The sequence below is a fragment of the Haplochromis burtoni genome, unplaced genomic scaffold (genome assembly GCF_018398535.1).
Source record: "Haplochromis burtoni strain Fernald_Lab_line unplaced genomic scaffold, NCSU_Asbu1 Contig_459, whole genome shotgun sequence".
NCBI classification, from domain to species: domain Eukaryota; kingdom Metazoa; phylum Chordata; class Actinopteri; order Cichliformes; family Cichlidae; genus Haplochromis; species Haplochromis burtoni.
The window spans coordinates 432,544-444,842 of NW_024582820.1; the positions used below are offsets into that span (position 1 = coordinate 432,544).

At 44.2% G+C, this 12,299-nt stretch overlaps 1 protein-coding gene across 1 annotated transcript in view; it reads right to left on the reverse strand.

Annotated features, from left to right (window-relative positions):
- LOC102297081 (spectrin beta chain, non-erythrocytic 1) overlaps positions 1-10,905 on the reverse strand; it is a 113,262-nt gene extending 102,357 nt beyond the window's left edge. Inside the window, exon 1 of the mRNA XM_014341190.2 lies at positions 10,783-10,905. The gene's annotated coding sequence lies outside the window, so the exon portion shown is untranslated. The remainder of the gene's footprint in view (positions 1-10,782) is intronic.
- Positions 10,906-12,299: the final 1,394 nt, after the last annotated feature.

Consider the following 12,299-nt stretch of genomic DNA (forward strand, 5'->3'; position numbering starts at 1 on the left):
GAGCACCGTTTAAGCACCGGCACCGTTTCAAAAGTACCGATTTGGCACCGGTATCGGATAAAACCTAAACAATACCCATCCCTAGCAATGACAATAAAGAGTTATCTTATCTTAAGAAGCAAAGACAAAAAGGAAAAAAGAAAGAAACAGGCTCTGTGGTTGGATCATCCGTCCCCACCAACGACAAAACCAAATCTACGCCCTTGCTCTGCATACATCCTTAAACTAGTGGGGCCCAAGCTTTTTTTTTGCTAGGCCCCCTTTTGCTGTACAAGAACAATCAATCATCACACACGTCCATACACCTCGGCACTTGTGCAGGTGAAACTAAAGGGCAGATTTGCTTCACCATATTTTCTAGTCTTTGGCTTAGAATGAAGGTGGTTTGGAAACATATTCAGCGATGCTTCGTCTCCTGCTTTGCGTTTCTGTGGCCGCCCCGTCAAAAACCTGTCCACGATGCTAGCAGTGTCCAAGCGCTCTTTTTTTTATTCTTGTCTCTTTTCATACCGCCCCCCTGCAATGGGCCCCTCGGAATATTATGGGCGTGGCCTCTTTGTCAGGGGGTGACATAATATGGTTAGACTAAAATCTAAACATCATGTTTGTAGAATTATTATTTCATTATTTTGTGTAAAAATATTTGAAACTACAAAAACTACAAATAGCTTAAATATCACAAAACAGTTACTTTGTAACTAATAACTGACCTGTTACCAACAAACTGCAGTAAAACATGCAAACTTCCATTCTGCTCTCCACGTAGCATCGACACAACCCTCTCCAGCTGTGTCTATGCTACGCCGCTATTACCCCGCCCACTTTGGTCCAGCTTAAATTGTTTTTCTGAGGTTTGTTTTTTTGAGTTTCAACGTTTCTAAAAATGTGACGCGCTGAGACATCTGTGTGTTTTCAACAGAATTAAAGTCGTCACATTTTCTGGCCTCGGCGTGGCCAGAAGTCAGTCTCTCTCACACTCACACACACACACACTCACACACACACGCGCGCACACACACACACACACACCCCATCAGGATGGACAATTCCTGGAAACTGAGATCAAATCTACTCGCTTGCCTTTTTTTCCTCCCTCTGATGTTGCTATGGCAATAAAAAGGCTTACATCACTGACCTACACCCTTCTCATCACCCGGGTGGAGCTGTAACACAAGCCCTGATGATGTCATGCATTACATTACGTGTGTGTGTGGTTAATGTGCATGTGAGATTTTATTTCAGTAACATGTCTGTGCTTTAGTTGGTGTACAAAGAGATTCCATGGAAAACAATTAGTATGAAAAAAGTGGAATTTGAGTCATAAAAACATTTTATTATGTGCGAGATGAGCTTTTACTTTGAAAAGTGTGAGAGGAGACATTAATCAAGCAGCTTCGCTGCAGCTGAGTGTTTTAAAAGCTTTAGATGGTACGTTTCCTCGGCCTTCGAAGTCTGTGGCGAATCTCAGCCCATCACAGTGGCTGAGGTTACAGAAAGCTCCTCAGAGCTAGCACAGAAACGACGCCTCAGCTTTCTTTCACTCCTGTGTAGACGGAACTAACACGAGTAAATTAACCAGCCGCAGTTTAACAGATGATTCGTGTTGGGAGTGCTGGGGGCGGCTCCATAGTGGTTTACTCGCTCGCCCAGCGTGTGGAACTGCAGATCTGATGTGCCGTTCGGTCACAGGCTGGGGAGCGAAGGATAAAGTGCAAGTTCACGCAGATCACATGACAGCAGAGAGTCTGCAGAGCTTCAGCCCGGAGGAAGGCGGCGTTCCACTTTCTCCTAATCGCTCATTTCCTGTCGGTGTCTGCAGGCCGACCCCGCCCTCGCAGCGCTGCCTCAGGGTGTGCACACGATGCATTCACAGCGTTTATATTTACACACACCCACAAAAAAAGACATTTACACACCACTCAAACTCATTTCCCATGACGCCGAGCAACTTAGACTCCATCCACCACCAAGAACATCCCGGGATTTGAACCGGCAACTTCAACAAACCTCAGAGACACACACACACACACACTCTGCAGATGTCAGGTTAGTGTGCAGCCTGAAAACATCTGGAGGCCTTACAGTGAACATTTCATTTAATAGGAATGTGTGTGTGTGTGTGTGTGTGTGTGTGTGTGTGTGTGTGTGTGTGTGTGTGTGTGTGTGTGTGGTGTGAGAGAGAGAGAGAGAGGAAACGCCTTTGGCTACATGAAATCAAATTAAATGGAGTCCTGCTGAAGGTCAGTGCAAAATGCATGAGAGTGTGTGTGTGTGTGTGTGTGTGTGTGGGGGGGGGGGGTTTTTATTTCCTCTCAAACTGTTACATGGAACACACACACACACACACACACACACACACAATGAATGGTCATGACGTTAATCACAGCCTCTCAAACACTAACCTGTTGTATTCTGCTACGTCTACGGTGGCCCTGAAAGCTCAAACACAGCAGCTACACAAAAGCAGGAGGTGGTTTCAGAGTCTTCCTCATTACACCAACTTTGAGCAGCTCTTCCTCATGTTTTAGCTCCAGAGAGGAAGATGAAGGGCACTGAGCTGCTCCTCCTCTTCCTCTCCGAGGTGCATTTAAGTGGAATAAATGGGAAAAGCCTCCATTTAACATGAAAGGAAAACCAACAATGAATAAAAAGCTCAACTTTTATCTGCAGCGAAGACAAAAACAGCTCATCTGTGACTCTGTTACTAAAACTAAATTAGCCTTAAATTTTCTCACTAAGGAATGAAAACGATCCTTTAAACTTGAAAGCGTCAGTGCTTTGACTTATTGTTTGACTATTATGACCAATAATTAACGTGGTGAGATTTTTCCCTCTCCTGTGCTGGGCCAAGTCGCTCGCTTGCATTAATTCGCACCCATGTGATGAAAACGACGTCTCAAAGCGACGCTGCAGGTTAACGGACTAAGCTAGTGCTCAGCAGTGCTCTGATTGGACGAGCTGAGCAGATTTCCCCTCTGTCGCTCGCTCAGCCGTGCTGAGGTTTTGTACGAGCTCTGCAACTCTGACACTGTCGGGGCTGAAAACCCGTTCGTAGCCACTTTTTCTTCTTCGTTGGTCTCTGCAGACAGCGCAGCTGGCGTCAGTCCTTTAACCTGCTCTCTGCTGCTCGCCTCCTCACCTTTCCGCCGTCTCATCAGACGCCTGTGAAACCAATTAGCCGGCAGAGAAACTGCAGCGTGACAGATCAGAGCCGAAGCTCAAAATCAGATGTTTTACGTTTACGCACTTTTATTTTTCCGTCTCCTCGTCTATCAGGAATAAACTGACGAGCTTTTTGGAAGCACAGAAATGGAAAATATTGCTGCTGCACATCAGCGCAGGCTCTTCATAAACGCTCCTCTCCACATATTTTATTCATGAGATCTCAGCTTGTGCGTTTTTCCTTTTTTAATCTTGGATGGAAATTTACTTCGACATTTATGAGCCGAGCAGCTTTGGCTTCTGTCACCTTTTAAAAACTTCATTTCAGATCCCAACAAATCCCGGAGCCTCGGGAGGAAGTGAAGGACCAACCGAACCGAGATTAGAAGAAGGCAGAGACGCTTTAATCCAAACATCTTTCATCACACCGAGTTTCATGTGTGTTTGACCCCCGCTGGGGTCAGACTGCTCCATGTAAGCCCCCCACCCCCACAAGTAAAATCCGTATATGAATATGGAATCACAGCTTTGATGCTCGGGTTCGATCACACTCGAGCGTCGCACTGAAACTAAAGCTCGGGTCTGTCTGCTTTACAGATGCTCTTATATAAACGTCTGTTTTCAGTTAATGATTTTTGCATCTGTCATGTGAAGATAAAGAATCTGGTTATTGTGAGGACTTCCTGTTCCTGCTCTCAGCATTCACATGGCAACAGTTTAAAACCTGAGCTTTTAAATCGAAACATTTCTCTACGCAGACGTCACTTTCAAAGCGTTACATTAACCGTAGACGTTGCATGTAGATTACTATCAGTAATCTTTAAACAATAAACTAAAAGCTATGAAAGACTTTAAAATGTTTACAACACGTAAGGATTTGATAAAGACTTTAAACTTAAGAACAAGATTTTACTTAAAAAGACATTTAAAATACTTTTTTTTTAAAAATACAATCATTATTTTAAAAACTAAAAAGCTTTAATTATAAAATAAAGTTTCTGTAAATTCTTAAAAGTGTAATGTGCATTTAAAAGTTGCACTTTAGTAAAAGTTTTCCAAAAATTCTACAAGCTCGGTTTAAAGAGATTTCCTTAGACGACATCGTTTGAAAATTGGATTTAAAAGACTTTGTAGACTTTCTAGTAGACTTTTAATTACCCGCTTTACTTAGTGTTAAACTGCACATAATCTTAAAAAGATGTTTTACATTCAATAGAAAATTCAAGAGCTTTCAGTTTATGTTAAACATTATAAAACCTGAATTTTAAGAACTTTTATTCAACACCTTCATTTGAAAAACTTTAAAATCTTTACTTTACATTGACTGAAAGATTTGAAACTTTAAAGCTGCACACAAACATTTTATTTTCAACGCTTTATGCTCTTAATTCAAAACTGGAATTATTCCGTTTTTTTTATAAACACATTTAAATACATTAAAGTATTTCACGTTGAATAAATCTTTCTCTAAGTTTGCATTAATGAGACGTTCTAATAAACTCACAGTCCTCACTTTACATCAACTAAACGCTCCACCTGACTTCTGTGTTGCAGCTCCACCTCCACCTGCTCCGTGTCTGCAGGTGAGACTGCGCCCGTGTGCAGCACAGCGAACGCTCCGAAGCGTCCGACTAAATTAAACCAGACTTTTAGACCCAAGCTTTAAAATCTGCGGCGTCGTGGTGAAGGTGAGCGCCGCTCTCACAGACTTTCTATACTTAGTTGAAGCTTCACCGCTGGGAAACAGACCCTCCTCCTCCTCCTCCCTTGTCCAACTGCTCCACTTCCTATCTGCGGGACACTTTCCAGAACATTCCTGCATCCCTCCTCGTTCTCCTCTGCTTTCAGTTTTTACAGCTGGTATGTTTAATTCCTGTCCTCCTTCATCATCATCACCTACTCCCATCCCCACTGCCAATCACGTCACTTCATTTTAACTCGGTCCACTTTATTTTAGTAATCTGATTACTTGTTCTCGCCTTGTTTCCTGCTGAGGTCACGCAGCGTTAGCTTTAACTATGAACACAAACACGGTGTGTCGCGTTTGACGCCGCTCTCCTCACCACCTCCTGTTCTCCTCCCCCTCGTTCTCCTCCCTCAGGACCACCTCCCTCCTGGTTTTCATGCAGCTCCCTCCTCTCCCACGCATCCTTCCTCACAGCATCAAAATCGAGTTTTCTCCACACCCATCTGAAACTCTATCAGCTTCAAGTTTAAGCCTCAGAGTCGTGAATCTCTGACACTGCACTGCTTCAGTGAAGAAGGTGCAGTTTAAGCTCTTAAGGAGAAGCAGAAAAATGCAAGGTGAGAAGGAAGGATAAGAAGGAAAGGATGCATACAGGTAAGTGTGGTGAAGACAGAGAGGAAGGATGACTGGCCTCGTTTCCTAAAATAAAGCTCACCTCTTTGCTCTTAAAGGAACCTAGTTTCATCGATACTCCTGCTGCTCTGCACTACAGCAGATCAGCTGAGCATTAAAGGATGTGGGCAGATTTATGATGCATGGATCTGCACCAACCAGAGAGCAGATTTGAACTCTAAGCTTTGGACAGCATGTCACTGCTGATGTTTGGCGCTGTAATGCAGAACAGGAAGGAGGCCTCTGCGTTTCCTCGTTACATCCAAACCAGCAAATCAACCTTATGACCAATCCCAGAAACACGTCGACATTTAAAAAGACGCCGTGCGTGCCGTTTCCACGTTTCCCATAAACGCACCTCCTTCATCTCGTCACGTGCTTCCTCGCCGTCTTTGGAATGAAACATCCTGCGATGGAGGTCGTTACTTCTTTTTAAAGGCCCAACGACTTTGGCAAAATTCAGACCAAACATCAGCCAGATTTCATATTTCCTGAATACAAAGAGTTGATATTTCTGAGCTTTTTACAGAGAAACACATCCTGAATTCAATGACTCGGACTTTTCTGATATTATGAATGTCTCTGGGAGGAAACGAGTGACACGGCATAAAATATTCAACAAACTGAAATCGTCTGAACAGCAGGAGACGATCAAACATGCTGCAAATAATCTGCCATAAACACGATTCCTAATGATCCCCGTCTGTAAACATTCACCCACTCAGGACCAAAATCCTGACCAAACACCTCGTTCTCCTGCATTTATGCTTCAGATTCAGATCACATGACCGCAGGCTCCTCCTCCTCCTTCATCTGGCGACAATGAAGTCAGAGCGGCGTCCCTCTGTCCTCGCTATGCAAACAACCCGACGTCTGAGACGCACTCTGTCAACTCCGTTCTGCACTAACGAAGTCAGAAACACTCGGATCTGTTTACAGGAAGGAGCTCGGAGAAGAAACGACAGCAGGAGGGACGGAGGCCACAAAACGTGACGATTCAGGACAAAGGCGGTCTGAGGCGGACGCGTTCGACCGCACGAATAACAGCGGCTTAAGTGAAGTTATCAAAAGTGCACATTAAGAAGTGAGAAATGCTTTTGTGGACAGTTTCCTGATGAGTTTATGCTTCAATGTGAATCCAACAGACGTTTACTTTATAAAGTCTGATCCAAATCTAAAGGCATGTTTAAAGCCATCGTGTACTCCAGTCCCAGCTGCTGGTTCACGATGATGAACACAAAGTTTTCCACATTTAACCAGAACGTCCACGTCAGCATCATCATGCACGGGTTCAAAACCCGAGACGATCACAGGTCAGCAAGTCGAGGAAACGGGAAAATGTTTGAATACAAAAACCAGGCCTCAAACTAAAAGTTCCAGGATTGGAAACGGTTTCGTTTCCTTTGCTTAAACATGAAGAGGTTTTTGTTTGGTGAGCAGAGACAACAGCAGGACGCACAGACCGCTCGGGCTCACATCGGCGCTCTGACACAACGGCAAAGACAAACAGGAAGTGCTGTGCATTCAAAGACAAAGTCAACACAAACCTGCTGAACTCACCACCGGTGCCTCCATTCATGAATACGACTGAGCCAAACATTTAAAGGAAGTTCTGCTGACGCCACCTCGTAGCGTTTTCGCTTCGCCTGTTATGCAGTCGTGCTCCTACATCGCAGCGAGCTGAAGACACAACTGTTTAATATTGATGGAGCTGGAAGCGTGGGACTCGGACGCTGCAGCAGAGCTGATGACTTACAGCTCGGATCTCCCCGCCGCGTGACGCCGAAACCCGCATCATCACCGCCGCCCACACCGCCTCAGAGGCATCAGCGGAGGAGCCAAAACGCACCCAGAAGCATCGTCGGATCTCCATCAGGAGCATCGATCCACTGAAAGTGTCCCTGCAGACCGTTAAAACATCCAAACGGATCGAACCAAGAAACAAACCAAGCGAGGACTTCCCCTCGTTACCAGCTTCACTTCATTTAAAGGTCTCAGAGCCACCTGAGCTCTGACCACGAGGACGCGGCAGAACCTGCTTTCACCACCACTTTCTTTCTATCCCATGTAGGGCTGCCACAAACGACTATTTTGATAGTCGACTAATCAGATCATCATCCATTGGACGTAAAAACTACAGCTTATTGCACCAGCAGCATCTGCTCTTTTAAAACTATCATTAGCTTACAGCTTTAAGTGTGTAAGGTCTGTGCTAACTAAAAATAAAGACAAGATGAGAGTTTATTAAATTTAAATGAAATTTGCAGATTGTTTCGGTGAAGTTTAATAAACTCCTTGCTATCTAAACTATAACAGGACACCGGAGTATATTCTCCAGCATCTCACACTTCTGATAATCAGCTGTCTGCTTGACGTTTATTCAGCTGTGTAAAAACTATAACTGTAATCTCAGCCAAACCGATTTACTCAGGAACAAATAAAATACTAAAAAAAGCCAAACAACAACATTTTAATTTATCTAAGTGACTCATATATCATGTTTAACCTGAGTAGCGAAAGACGGCGGTGGGTTTGAAAACGATTTGCCGGGAGTCCGGTGTTCTCACGGCTCTAGTGACCTAGCCCCCGGCTAGCTATCGAGCTAGTGGGTAACAGACGTCTCCGAAAACGTCGGAGCGCTTTTGAAAATATGCGGTGTCCTGATAAACTGAGCAGATATTTGAGGTTTACACAGCTACATTCTCGCCTGAAAATATGTTAAACGTTTATTTTGTGACCCAGAAAGAATAATAAGAGTAATATTAAAACTAACTAGCTGCCGCCATTGTTGGAAACTGAGCTGGGCCGCGCTATGAATTCTGGGACACAGCTGCTTCTTCTTCTTCGGGGTTTAACGGCAGCTGGCATCCTTGTACATGCAGTGCTGCCATCTTCTGTTTCAGTCCGTTATTACACTCTTAAATCCTGCTACTTATTCCTGCGTCTTTTGGGATCTTACAAAGCTTCAAACGACGCGTCGACTATTAAACCAGTCGTCGACGATTTTGATAGTCGACTAATCGTGGCAGCCCTATTCCCATCACCTTTTACCTTTTTCGCTCACACAAAGCGCACGATCAGCTGTGGGGCTGTGTCTGAGCTGAGGGTGGTGTCTGGGTCGAGCACACAGGCAGAACAGAAGCATCACAAAAACTGGCTAAAAATGGGAGATTCTTAATATCCAGAAACAAATTCAGTCACTTAAAAGTTAAAAATCAGGGATCGGCTTGTTTATTCGCTCACTTATGAGGCTTTTAGTTGGAAACCAGCCAGGCGGCCCAAACTAGACCGGCCCAGCAGGGTACACCAACCTTAGACCGGCGGATTTTTATCATATACGCAGAAACATTTCTCAAACTTCACAATGCGCAAAATTTCCATAACGAAAAAAATCACAAAAATGTAGTTCACATTAAAAGTCTGTTTAACTGTTCCCATCACAGCTGAACTCTGCTTGTCTTCATGTCCTGTTCATATCAAACATGACCAAAGTCCCTAATAATGAGCTGAGCCTGCTTAAGCTCTCAGTTTCACTGTTTTTTTTTGGGGGGGGGGGGTTCCCCCCCATTCTTGGATCTGTGTGACATCACAGAGACAGGATATGCCTAATATGGCTCTCACTGACAAAGAAGCCCCACCTCCTCTGCTGTTCAAATCAAGAGGCAGCCAATCAGGAGAGTTTGTGTAAAGTGAAAAATCAGTGCTAAAATGGCTTTAAGTGCAAGACAAAGTAGGATTATTCTGAACTGACACTCATGCAAAGCTGGTCTAACACAATATAAAACGTGGAGAGAATACTCTGGTGAATCGTCGTTATAAAAAGTACATTTACTGTAAACTTGTCAGATTTTTAAGTGGTTTAAATGTTACATTTTGATCATAGGCGGTCCTCCAGGATCCCCACACCCCCCGTGGTATTTTAAAGGGAGTAAAATAAAACTGGTCATCCTCAGTGGAAGTCATCCAAACATCTATCAGTTTCCTTTTGCTTATCCAGAGCCGGGTCACAAGCCCAGCAGGGCGTTCCAGAGGAAGGTTTTCCAGCTGAGGAAGGGATCTGGGAAATGTTGGCACTAGAACTGACTGGAGGAAATCACGTCAGTGTGAAATATGCTTTTCCTCGAGCATCGGTTAACTGTGAGGATTACGATCTTACTTACACGCCAGAAAGGAAAACTCTGGCTGCGTGATTCAACATTTTTTTTAGTTCATGTTTGAATCTTTTAAAAGATTTTAGGGTTGGAGATTAACTTTTTAAAGCCAACACTGAGCCTCCCAGTGGGAACAAAGTATGAAAAGCAATAATTTTTATCCCTGAAACAGCAGATTTAGGCTGAAAAGGTGCAAATCTCCATCTCTGGTTTCACTGCAGCTGCTTGTTAAAGCAGCAGCAGCCTGACAACTGCTCCACACCTCACTGTGATATTATAAAGGCTCCGGTCAACAAGTTGCCAAATGTTTCCCAGTTGCTGCATCAGAGAAATGAGGAGATAGGTGGGGGGAGGATGAAGATAAGGGTGAGGAGAAGCAGGGGAGGAGGAGGAGAAAGCAGGGTGAGGAGAAGCAGTGAGGACAGATCAGGGAACGAAAAGATTAGGAGGAGAGAAAGCAGCACTCGGCCTGTATCTGATTACATAATTGCTTCAAACAGGGTCTGCGCAAACAGCAGCAGTCCACGCAGAAACACCTCCACGTCCCCGAACTTCATTTAAGCCCACAACGTTAGAAACACGTCACACTCCTGCACAGAAACAGCTCGCGACACGTGAGACGAAAACAGCAGAAATATCTGCAGACATCTGAATTATTAAGACGCAACGATGAGCTGTGAGGGGAGAGCAGCGGCGCTGGGCGGGACAGAGGGACGGAGTACAGAGAAGGTCACTCCAGAGAAGCTGTGGGAACGTCCTGCTGTTTGTTTGCTCTGAGGTCGACCACGCCTGCACCACCACCACCATCATCATCATCATCATCCATCAGGAGAGCGGGGACAAACAAACCCTCCATCAGCTCCGACTGAGCCGTGAGAGCTGCAGACTTTCACCAAAACAACAACCACCTCCTCCTCCTCCTCCTCCTCCTCCACCAGCAGCAGCTCCTGCGCACCATGCACAAGTTCAACGCCACGATGGAGAACATGGCGGGGGGAGGGGGGCGCACAGACACACGGGGAGAAGACGTCGCTGCCCGGCTCGTCTTTGCACCAACAGCCCGCAGCTGTGGAGGTTAACCCGAGAGAGGCAGACCGGGGCTGCACTCACCTGGAGACCGACGGAAGCGCAGTGGAGTCCCGCTCGGAGCGAAGGACGGACGGGCTGCTGAGAGCTCGGAGCACGAAGAGCGCAGAAGCACAGTCCTGAAATCCACCAATCCTCCTCCTCCTCCTCTTCCTCCTCCCCCCGCCCCCCGCTTCAGCCCGGCCTGGACTGCAGCGCACGGTGCGCTCGGTTCAAACACCGGGACACCCCGCCGGGGCACTGACCCTGCTTTATGACGATTATTATAACGTCACCCGCAGCAGTCTCATAAATATTACTAAGCAAACTAAAGTAATTACACTGACAGATCCCCACCGCCTACACTCACTGTGTTCATGTACGATCAAATCAAACCGCACAGCGCTTTATACTGTACGGTAACCCCCGAAAACCACACTCGGCCCTGTGAGCAGGCACTTGGCGATAGTAGGAAGAAAAAACTCTCTTTTAACAGGAAGAAACCTCCGACAGAAGCAGGCTCAGGGAGGGGCGAGACAAATTTAATAACACATTTTCTGTCTGTTTATTCTGCCATGTTGAATTTGAGATTGACTTTACTGGATAATTTTAATATTGCTTCCTTTTGCATCTATTTTATTTGAGCTTTGTTTTTAATTTAAGATATATATTAAGTATTAAGTAAGATAGAAAACAATTTTTAAAAGCCAGGTAAACATATGGTTCAAAAAGCTTTTCTTGAATGTTCAGACTCCTCAGTTTCCCTGAGATAACTAATAAAAATATATATTTCACCCCATGTGCCAGTTACACTCACAGACAGCTGGATTTGAACCCAGGACCTTTGTGCTAACCGCTGTGCCACCATGCTGCTATCATTTTAATGTAACTGTTGTCTTTAATGGAAGCGACACACCTCGTGTTGTCAGGTGACTGAATGTGGAACAAATGAAAGTTTCATTAAAACTCTTCATAAATAGAAACATAATTTCCATCCTTTCCTCTCGAATTCAAAAATACTTTTGTTTTCTTCACTATTTTTGTCTCTTTTTTTGTCTTTTTTAACATTTGTGTCAGACTGTTTTTATCATTTATCATTTTAGATGGTGTAGAAAACATTAAAAGTTTACCACCAGTGTATGCAAATTGTCTTTGATGTAACTCATACATTACAAATTACCATACAGCCTTATATAGGTTAAAATATGACCAAACAGTAAACAAAACTCAGGTACATGTTGCATGACAAATGTTTGTGCGACAGATCAGTTATAATTTGTACAGTCGGTGTGTAAATATTCAGACTTCTAAAACAGTTAATTTGTGATTTGTTTTTTCATTTAATGCCTTTTTGACTGGATTTAACTTGATTTTACACATTTTCTGCATCATAAAACCAAAACATTCAGTCTTTTCTTCCATCACTGGTAAACATTTACATTTTTCATTAACTGTATAGTTACTTTGTACGCATACACATAGACAGATTACATTAATAATAAAAGATTTTGATGTAAAATAATAATTTGTGTGTGTTTACAATCAAAAACAGGACTGTCCTC